Raw genomic sequence first — 11054 nt, 5'->3', positions numbered from 1 at the left:
ACCCGGAACTCGCAGAAAGAACCCCATGGACAAACGGGCAGTCCGATGCCGTCTTCCACCAAGATGTGGCAGCGATGTAGGTAGCAGGGGTGTTCCAGGAAGGAGTGGAGACAGTCCCCCACAGTTCCCCATCCCAGTGTACGGGCCATGTGCAGGGAACCTGTCGCCTCCTCTCTCCTGAAGTGAACGCACAGGACTAGAACCCGAGTCTGCCTGAGCGCCGGAGAAAAAGGCAAAGCCATACCTATGCCAGGAGATGGTAATAGGCATAGAGTGCCATGCTAGGCCACGCAGCCTTCTGCAGGGTTGTGACTGTGTCTGCTTACTTCGGAATAGCAAGGTGAAACCCTGGCGCGAACTTGGAGCCTGGGATAGCAAGGCCCAAGAGGCACCAGCTCTCCCGCGGCTCTTCATCCCTGCCGAGACAGAGCGAACGACCAAAGCCTTGCTGAGGAAGCAGCAGCGAAGTGCGGTTCGCGGCAAGCTGAAAACCTCTGCGAAAGCATAGTAGTCGCTGCGAAATGAGAGTCGGTTCTGTGGGCTGCTCCTGTTTGCCTGAGCTGGTCTCCACAGTACGGTGTAATAAAGCCTCATGGAGCGAAACCCTCTTTGCCTGGGCATGCGCTCTGCCTGAGAGAGAAGCGCGGTTGTGCCTGTGGAAAGAGCCTTAAGGAAAAGGACACGTCTTTCACTGCACTCCCGAGGAGCATGTCTGTGGAAGGTGCAGCACGCTGCCCAGGGAGAAGAGCAGGAGCCGTCGGCCATCTGGTTTGGAAACGGTTGCGAATCGGGAAGGCCCGGGCAGGCACAATGGCCGGTGGCACTACAAGTGTCACCCGCTCCCAGTGCAGAGACGGAAGCCTGGCCGCTAAGGAGACAGGAGGGGATGAGTAATGCAGGGCGCGTGCTCCACTCTTAGGAAGGAGTCTGGGCAGAAAGCATGCCTGTCCTGAGCCTCTATGCCCAAGGAGACAGCAGCTTTGCCCAACTGTCTCTGGTGGAGACATGGGCTAGCCAACAGGCGCCTACCCTGAACTCGCAGAAACAGCTCCCTGAAAGAAATGGTAGCCAGTTTACGTCATCCTCCAGGAAGTGGAAGCGTTCGCGAAGGCTCGGGATTTCCAGACAAGGAGTGGAGACAGTCCCCCAGAGCTCCCTTTCCCAGTGTGTGGGCGGTGTGCAGGGATCCTGTCGCCTCTCCTCTCCTGTGGGGAAGGCACTGGCGTAGTTCCCGAGTCTGCCTCAGGGCCTGAGAAAAAGGCCCAGCATAGCCTACACCGAGAGATAGTCGTGTGCATACAGTGCCATCCTAGGCCATGCTCGCTGCTGCAGTGTTGTAACTGACTCTGCTTAGATCGGCTTGGCAGGGTGAACCCAGGGCGCGAATACGGAGCCCGGGAAAGCAAGTCCCAAGAGGCACCAGCCTTCCCGCAACTCATCTTCCCTGACGCGAACAAAGGCTTGCTGAGGAAGCAGCGGTGAAGTGCCATTCGCCCCAAACCAAAAGCCTCTGTGAAAGCACAGCATTCGCTGAGAATTCAGAGTCGATACTGTGGGCTGCTGCTGCTGGTTGCCTGAGCCAGTCTCACAGTTGGAGAAACTCGAATATAGCGTAAGGCTCTTTGTCCGGGCAACTCCTGTGGGATAGCACAGCATACCTTGGGAATCAGAGTTGGGTTTGCGAATGCAAGCTGCTGCTTTCCTGAGCTAGTCTACGCAGCTCGGTGGAAGATACCCATATGGAGCGAAATACCCTTTGCCGTAGCTTCCCCTTTGCTTTTAGAGAAGCCAAGTTTGGGGAAGGCGCAGCATGCCGCTCCGGAGAAGAGAAGGAGCCGTTGGCCTTGGGGTCGGGAAATGCTCGGGAAGCAGGATAGCCTGCCGTGGCACGAGCAGCAGGCCTGTGGCGAGACATGTGTCACCCGCTCACTGTGCGGAGAGATGGATGCCTGGCTGCTAAGGAGACATGAGTGGACGAATAGGGCAGGGGCGCATGCTCCACTCTGAGGAAGGAGTCTGGGCAGAAGGCAGACGTGTTCTGAGCCTCTGGCCCCAAGGGGACAGCATCTCCTTGGCCACCTGTCCCAAATGCAGACTTGGGCTTGCCACCAGGTGCCATACCCAGAACTGGCAGAAACAACCCCATGGACCAACGGGCAGTCCGATGCCGTCTTCCACCAAGATGTGGCAGAGATGTGGTTGTCAGGCGGTGTGCTCGGAAGGAGTGGAGACAGTACCCCACAGTTCCCCAACCCAGTGCACGGGCCATATGCAGGGATCCTGTCGCCTACTCTCTCCTGCAGTGAAGGCACTGGCCTAGACACCGAGTCTGCCTGAGCGCCGGAGCTAAAGGCAAAGCCTTACCTATGCCAGGAGATGGTAATAGGCATAGAGTGCCATGCTAGGCCACGCACCCTTCTGCAGGGTTGTGAATGTGTCTGCTTACTTCGGCATAGCAAGGTGAACCCCGGGCGCGAACTTGGAGTCTGGGAAAGCAAGGCCCAAGAGGCACCAGCTCTCCCGCGGCTCTTCTTCCCTGCCGCGACAGAGCGAACGACCAAAGCCTTGCTGAGGAAGCAGCAGCGAAGTGCGGTTCGCGCCAAGCTGAAAACCTCTGCGAGAGCATAGTAGTCGCTGCGAAACGAGAGTCGGTTCTGCGGGCTGCTCCTGTTTGCCTGAGCTGGTCTCCACAGTACGTTGTAATAAAGCCTCATGGAGCGAATTCCACTTTGCCTGGGCATCCGCTCTGCCTGAGAGAGAAGCGCGGTTGTGCCTGTGGAAAGAGCCTTAAGGAAAGGCAAACGTCTTTCACTGCGCTCCCCAGGAGCATGTCTGAGGAAGGTGCAGCACGCTGCCCAGGGAGAAGAGGCAGGAGCCGTCGGCCATCTGGTTTGGAAACGGTTGCGAAGCGGGAAGGCCGGGGCAGGCACAATGGCCGGTGGCACTACAAGTGTCACCCGCTCTCAGTGCAGAGACGGAAGCCTGGCTGCTAAGGAGACAGGAGGGGATGAGTAATGCAGGGCGCGTGCTCCACTCTGAAGAAGGAGTCTGGGCAGAAAACATGCCTGTCCTGAGCCTCTAGGCCCAAGGAGACAGTAGCTTTGGCCACCTGTCTCTGGTGGAGACATGGGCTTGCCAATAGGCGCCTACCCTGAACTCGCAGAAACAGCTCCCTGAAAGAAATGGCAGCCAGTTTACGTCGAACTCTAGGAGGCGGAAGCGTTCGCGAAGGCTCCTGATTTCCAGGCAAGGAGTGGGGGTAGTCCCCCACCGCTCCCTTTCCCAGTATGTGGGCGGTGTGCAGGGATTCTGTCGCCTCTCCTCTCCTGTGGGGAAGGCACTGGCGTAGTTCCCGAGTCTGCCTCAGGGCCTGAGAACAAGGCCAAGCATTGCCTACACCGAGAGATGGTAGTGTGCGTACAGTGCCCTCCTAGGCCACGCTCACTGCTGCGGTGTTGTCGCTGTGTCTGCTTAGTTTGGCTTGGCAGGGTGAACCCAGGGCGCGAATATGGAGCACGGGAAAGCAAGTCCCAAGAGGCACCAGCTCTCCCCCAACTCATCTTCCGTACGCGAACGAAGCCTTGCTGAGGAAGCAGCAGTGAAGTGCCGTTCGCTCTAAGCCCAAAGCCTCTGTGAAAGCACAGCATTCGCCGAGAATTGAGAGTCGATACTGTGGGCTGCTGCTGCTGGTTGCCTGAGCCCAGTCTCACAGTGGGAGACACCCGCATACAGCGTAAGACTCTTTTTCCGGGCATCTCCTGTGGGAAAGCAAAGCATACCTTTGGAATCAGAGTTTGGTTTGCGAATGCATGCTGCTGCTTGCCTGAGCTAGTCTACGCAGCTCGGTGGAAGATACCCGTATGGAGCGAAATACTCTTTGCCGTTGCTTCCCCTCTGCTTTTAGAGAAGCCAAGTTTGGGGAAGGCGCAGCATGCCGCCCCAGGGAAGAGAAGGAGCCGTTGGCCTTGGGGTCGGGAAATGCTCGGGAAGCAGGATAGCCTGCCGTGGCACGAGCAGCAGGCCTGTGGCGTGACAAGGGTCACGCGCTCCCTGTGCGGAGAGATGGATGCCTGGCTGCTAAGGAGACAGGAGTGGACGACTTGGGCAGGGGCGCGTGCTCCACTCTCAGGAAGGAGTCTGGGCAGATGGCAGGCGTGTCCTGTGCCTCTGGTCCCAAGTGGACAGCATCTCCTTGGCCACCTGTCCCAAGGGCAGACATGGGCTTGCCACCAGGTGCCATACCCGGAACTCGCAGAAAGAACCCCATGGACAAACGGGCAGTCCGATGCCGTCTTCCACCAAGATGTGGCAGCGATGTAGGTAGCAGGGGTGTTCCAGGAAGGAGTGGAGACAGTCCCCCACAGTTCCCCATCCCAGTGTACGGGCCATGTGCAGGGAACCTGTCGCCTCCTCTCTCCTGAAGTGAACGCACAGGACTAGAACCCGAGTCTGCCTGAGCGCCGGAGAAAAAGGCAAAGCCATACCTATGCCAGGAGATGGTAATAGGCATAGAGTGCCATGCTAGGCCACGCAGCCTTCTGCAGGGTTGTGACTGTGTCTGCTTACTTCGGAATAGCAAGGTGAAACCCTGACGCGAACTTGGAGCCTGGGATAGCAAGGCCCAAGAGGCACCAGCTCTCCCGCGGCACTTCTTCCCTGCCGAGACAGAGCGAACGACCAAAGCCTTGCTGAGGAAGCAGCAGCGAAGTGCGGTTCGCGCCAAGCTGAAAACCTCTGCGAGAGCATAGTAGTCGCTGCGAAACGAGAGTCGGTTCTGCGGGCTGCTCCTGTTTGCCTGAGCTGGTCTCCACAGTACGGTGTAATAAAGCCTCATGGAGCGAAATCCTCTTTGCCTGGGCATGCGCTCTGCCTGAGAGAGAAGCGCGGTTGTGCCTGTGTTAAGAGCCTTAAGGAAAAGGACACGTCTTTCACTGCACTCCCCAGGAGCATGTCTGTGGAAGGTGCAGCACGCTGCCCAGGGAGAAGAGCAGGAGCCGTCGGCCATCTGGTTTGGAAACGGTTGCGAAGCGGGAAGGCCCTGGCAGGCACAATGGCCGGTGGCACTACAAGTGTCACCCGCTCCCAGTGCAGAGACGGAAGCCTGGCCGCTAAGGAGACAGGAGGGGATGAGTAATGCAGGGCGCGTGCTCCACTCTTAGGAAGGAGTCTGGGCAGAAAGCATGCCTGTCCTGAGCCTCTATGCCCAAGGAGACAGCAGCTTTGCCCAACTGTCTCTGGTGGAGACATGGGCTAGCCAACAGGCGCCTACCCTGAACTCGCAGAAACAGCTCCCTGAAAGAAATGGTAGCCAGTTTACGTCATCCTCCAGGAGGTGGAAGCGTTCGCGAAGGCTCGGGATTTCCAGACAAGGAGTGGAGACAGTCCCCCAGAGCTCCCTTTCCCAGTGTGTGGGCGGTGTGCAGGGATCCTGTCGCCTCTCCTCTCCTGTGGGGAAGGCACTGGCGTAGTTCCCGAGTCTGCCTCAGGGCCTGAGAAAAAGGCCCAGCATAGCCTACACCGAGAGATAGTCGTGTGCATACAGTGCCATCCTAGGCCATGCTCGCTGCTGCAGTGTTGTAACTGAGTCTGCTTAGATCGGCTTGGCAGGGTGAACCCAGGGCGCGAATATGGAGCCCGGGACAGCAAGTCCCAAGAGGCACCAGCCTTCCCGCAACTCATCTTCCCTGACGCGAACAAAGGCTTGCTGAAGAAGCAGCGGTGAAGTGCCGTTCGCCCCAAACCAAAAGCCTCTGTGAAAGCACAGCATTCGCTGAGAATTCAGAGTCGGTACTGTGGGCTGCTGCTGCTGGTTGCCTGAGCCAGTCTCACAGTTGGAGAAACTCGCATATAGCGTAAGGCTCTTTGTCCGGGCAACTCCTGTGGGATAGCACAGCATACCTTGGGAATCAGAGTTGGGTTTGGGGATGCATGCTGCTGCTTGCCTGAGCTAGTCTACGCAGCTCGGTGGAAGATACCCATATGGAGCGAAATACCCTTTGCCGTAGCTTCCCCTTTGCTTTTAGAGAAGCCAAGTTTGGGGAAGGCGCAGCATGCCGCCCCGGAGAAGAGAAGGAGCCGTTGGCCTTGGGGTCGGGAAATGCTCGGGAAGCAGGATAGCCTGCCGTGGCACGAGCAGCAGGCCTGTGGCGAGACATGTGTCACCCGCTCACTGTGCGGAGAGATGGATGCCTGGCTGCTAAGGAGACATGAGTGGACGAATAGGGCAGGGGCGCATGCTCCCCTCTGAGGAAGGAGTCTGGGCAGAAGGCAGACGTGTTCTGAGCCTCTGGCCCCAAGGGGACAGCATCTCCTTGGCCACCTGTCCCAAATGCAGACTTGGGCTTGCCACCAGGTGCCATACCCAGAACTGGCAGAAACAACCCCATGGACAAACCGCCAGTCCGATGCCGTCTTCCACCAAGATGTGGCAGAGATGTGGTTGTCAGGCGGTGTGCTCGGAAGGAGTGGAGACAGTACCCCACAGTTCCCCAACCCAGTGCACGGGCCATGTGCAGGGAACCTGTCGCCTACTCTCTCCTGCAGTGAAGGCACTGGCCTAGACACCGAGTCTGCCTGAGCGCCGGAGCTAAAGGCAAAGCATTACCTATGCCAGGAGATGGTAATAGGCATAGAGTGCCATGCTAGGCCACGCACCCTTCTGCAGGGTTGTGAATGTGTCTGCTTACTTCGGCATAGCAAGGTGAACCCCGGGCGCGAACTTGGAGTCTGGGAAAGCAAGGCCCAAGAGGCACCAGCTCTCCCGCGGCTCTTCTTCCCTGCCGCGACAGAGCGAACGACCAAAGCCTTGCTGAGGAAGAAGCAGCGAAGTGCGGTTCGCGCCAAGCTGAAAACCTCTGCGAGAGCATAGTAGTCGCTGCGAAACGAGAGTCGGTTCTGCGGGCTGCTCCTGTTTGCCTGAGCTGGTCTCCACAGTACGGTGTAATAAAGCCTCATGGAGCGAATTCCACTTTGCCTGGGCATCCGCTCTGCCTGAGAGAGAAGCGCGGTTGTGCCTGTGGAAAGAGCCTTAAGGAAAGGCACACGTCTTTCACTGCGCTCCCCAGGAGCATGTCTATGGAAGGTGCAGCACGCTGCCCAGGGAGAAGAGCAGGAGCCGTCGGCCATCTGGTTTGGAAACGGTTGCGAAGCGGGAAGGCCCGGGCAGGCACAATGGCCGGTGGCACTACAAGTGTCACCCGCTCTCAGTGCAGAGACGGAAGCCTGGCTGCTAAGGAGACAGGAGGGGATGAGTATGGCAGGGCGCGTGCTCCACTCTGAAGAAGGAGTCTGGGCAGAAAGCATGCCTGTCCTGAGCCTCTAGGCCCAAGGAGACAGCAGCTTTGGCCACCTGTCTCTGGTGGAGACATGGGCTTGCCAATAGGCGCCTACCCTGAACTCGCAGAAACAGCTCCCTGAAAGAAATGGCAGCCAGTTTACGTCGAACTCTAGGAGGCGGAAGCGTTCGCGAAGGCTCCTGATTTCCAGGCAAGGAGTGTGGGTAGTCCCCCACAGCTCCCTTTCCCAGTATGTGGGCGATGTGCAGGGATTCTGTCGCCTCTCCTCTCCTGTGGGGAAGGCACTGGCGTAGTTCCCGAGTCTGCCTCAGGGCCTGAGAACAAGGCCAAGCATTGCCTACACCGAGAGATGGTAGTGTGCGTACAGTGCCCTCCTAGGCCACGCTCGCTGCTGCGGTGTTGTCGCTGTGTCTGCTTAGTTTGGCTTGGCAGGGTGAACCCAGGGCGCGAATATGGAGCACGGGAAAGCAAGTCCCAAGAGGCACCAGCTCTCCCCCAACTCATCTTCCGTACGCGAACGAAGCCTTGCTGAGGAAGCAGCAGTGAAGTGCCGTTCGCTCTAAGCCCAAAGCCTCTGTGAAAGCACAGCATTCGCCGAGAATTCAGAGTCGGTACTGTGGGCTGCTGCTGCTGGTTGCCTGAGCCCAGTCTCACAGTGGGAGACACCCGCATACAGCGTAAGACTCTTTGTCCGGGCATCTCCTGTGGGAAAGCACAGCATACCTTTGGAATCAGAGTTTGGTTTGCGAATGCATGCTGCTGCTTGCCTGAGCTAGCCTACGCAGCTCGGTGGAAGATACCCGTATGGAGCGAAATACTCTTTGCCGTTGCTTCCCCTCTGCTTTTAGAGAAGCCAAGTTTGGGGAAGGCGCAGCATGCCGCCCCAGGGAAGAGAAGGAGCCGTTGGCCTTGGGGTCGGGAAATGCTCGGGAAGCAGGATAGCCTGCCGTGGCACGAGCAGCAGGCCTGTGGCGTGACAAGGGTCACGCGCTCCCTGTGCGGAGAGATGGATGCCTGGCGGCTAAGGAGACAGGAGTGGACGACTTGGGCAGGGGCGCGTGCTCCACTCTCAGGAAGGAGTCAGGGCAGATGGCAGGCGTGTCCTGTGCCTCTGGTCCCAAGTGGACAGCACCTCCTTGGCCACCTGTCCCAAGGGCAGACATGGGCTTGCCACCAGGTGCCATACCCGGAACTCGCAGAAAGAACCCCATGGACAAACGGGCAGTCCGATGCCGTCTTCCACCAAGATGTGGCAGCGATGTAGGTAGCAGGGGTGTTCCAGGAAGGAGTGGAGACAGTCCCCCACAGTTCCCCATCCCAGTGTACGGGCCATGTGCAGGGAACCTGTCGCCTCCTCTCTCCTGAAGTGAAGGCACAGGATTAGAACCCGAGTTTGCCTGAGCGCCGGAGAAAAAGGCAAAGCCATACCTATGCCAGGAGATGGTAATAGGCATAGAGTGCCATGCTAGGCCACGCAGCCTTCTGCAGGGTTGTGACTGTGTCTGCTTACTTCGGAATAGCAAGGTGAAACCCTGGCGCGAACTTGGAGCCTGGGATAGCAAGGCCCAAGAGGCACCAGCTCTCCCGCGGCTCTTCTTCTCTGCCGAGACAGAGCGAACGACCAAAGCCTTGCTGAGGAAGCAGCAGCGAAGTGCGGTTCGCGCCAAGCTGAAAACCTCTGCGAAAGCATAGTAGTCGCTGCGAAATGAGAGTCGGTTCTGTGGGCTGCTCCTGTTTGCCTGAGCTGGTCTCCACAGTACGGTGTAATAAAGCCTCATGGAGCGAAATCCTCTTTGCCTGGGCATGCGCTCTGCCTGAGAGAGAAGCGCGGTTGTGCCGGTGGAAAGAGCCTTAAGGAAAAGGACACGTCTTTCACTGCACTCCCCAGGAGCATGTCTGTGGAAGGTGCAGCACGCTGCCCAGGGAGAAGAGCAGGAGCCGTCGGCCATCTGGTTTGGAAACGGTTGCGAAGCGGGAAGGCCCTGGCAGGCACAATGGCCGGTGGCACTACAAGTGTCACCCGCTCCCAGTGCAGAGACGGAAGCCTGGCCGCTAAGGAGACAGGAGGGGATGAGTAATGCAGGGCGCGTGCTCCACTCTTAGGAAGGAGTCTGGGCAGAAAGCATGCCTGTCCTGAGCCTCTATGCCCAAGGAGACAGCAGCTTTGCCCAACTGTCTCTGGTGGAGACATGGGCTTGCCAACAGGCGCCTACCCTGAACTCGCAGAAACAGCTCCCTGAAAGAAATGGCAGCCAGTTTACGTCATCCTCCAGGAGGTGGAAGCGTTCGCGAAGGCTCGGGATTTCCAGACAAGGAGTGGAGACAGTCCCCCAGAGCTCCCTTTCCCAGTGTGTGGGCGGTGTGCAGGGATCCTGTCGCCTCTCCTCTCCTGTGGGGAAGGCACTGGCGTAGTTCCCGAGTCTGCCTCAGGGCCTGAGAAAAAGGCCCAGCATAGCCTACACCGAGAGATAGTCGTGTGCATACAGTGCCATCCTAGGCCATGCTCGCTGCTGCAGTGTTGTAACTGAGTCTGCTTAGATCGGCTTGGCAGGGTGAACCCAGGGCGCGAATATGGAGCCCGGGACAGCAAGTCCCAAGAGGCACCAGCCTTCCCGCAACTCATCTTCCCTGACGCGAACAAAGGCCTGCTGAGGAAGCAGCGGTGAAGTGCCGTTCGCCCCAAACCAAAAGCCTCTGTGAAAGCACAGCATTCGCTGAGAATTCAGAGTCGGTACTGTGGGCTGCTGCTGCTGGTTGCCTGAGCCAGTCTCACAGTTGGAGAAACTCGCATATAGCGTAAGGCTCTTTGTCCGGGCAACTCCTGTGGGATAGCACAGCATACCTTGGGAATCAGAGTTGGGTTTGGGGAAGCATGCTGCTGCTTGCCTGAGCTAGTCTACGCAGCTCGGTGGAAGATACCCATATGGAGCGAAATACCCTTTGCCGTAGCTTCCCCTTTGCTTTTAGAGAAGCCAAGTTTGGGGAAGGCGCAGCATGCCGCCCCGGAGAAGAGAAGGAGCCGTTGGCCTTGGGGTCGGGAAATGCTCGGGAAGCAGGATAGCCTGCCGTGGCACGAGCAGCAGGCCTGTGGCGAGACATGTGTCACCCGCTCACTGTGCGGAGAGATGGATGCCTGGCTGCTAAGGAGACATGAGTGGACCAATAGGGCAGGGGCGCATGCTCCCCTCTGAGGAAGGAGTCTGGGCAGAAGGCAGACGTGTTCTGAGCCTCTGGCCCCAAGGGGACAGCATCTCCTTGGCCACCTGTCCCAAATGCAGACTTGGGCTTGCCACCAGGTGCCATACCCAGAACTGGCAGAAACAACCCCATGGACAAACCGCCAGTCCGATGCCGTCTTCCACCAAGATGTGGCAGAGATGTGGTTGTCAGGCGGTGTGCTCAGAAGGAGTGGAGACAGTACCCCACAGTTCCCCAACCCAGTGCACGGGCCATGTGCAGGGAACCTGTCGCCTACTCTCTCCTAGAGTGAAGGCACTACCTAGACACCGAGTCTGCCTGAGCGCCGGAGCTAAAGGCAAAGCCTTACCTATGCCAGGAGATGGTAATAGGCATAGAGTGCCATGCTAGGCCACGCAGCCTTCTGCAGGGTTGTGACTGTGTCTGCTTACTTCGGAATAGCAAGGTGAAACCCTGGCGCGAACTTGGAGCCTGGGATAGCAAGGCCCAAGAGGCACCAGCTCTCCCGCGGCTCTTCTTCTCTGCCGAGACAGAGCGAACGACCAAAGCCTTGCTGAGGAA

This window comes from Mustela lutreola, chromosome 11, assembly GCF_030435805.1.
Source record: "Mustela lutreola isolate mMusLut2 chromosome 11, mMusLut2.pri, whole genome shotgun sequence".
NCBI classification, from domain to species: domain Eukaryota; kingdom Metazoa; phylum Chordata; class Mammalia; order Carnivora; family Mustelidae; genus Mustela; species Mustela lutreola.
This window is presented reverse-complemented; position numbering follows the sequence as displayed.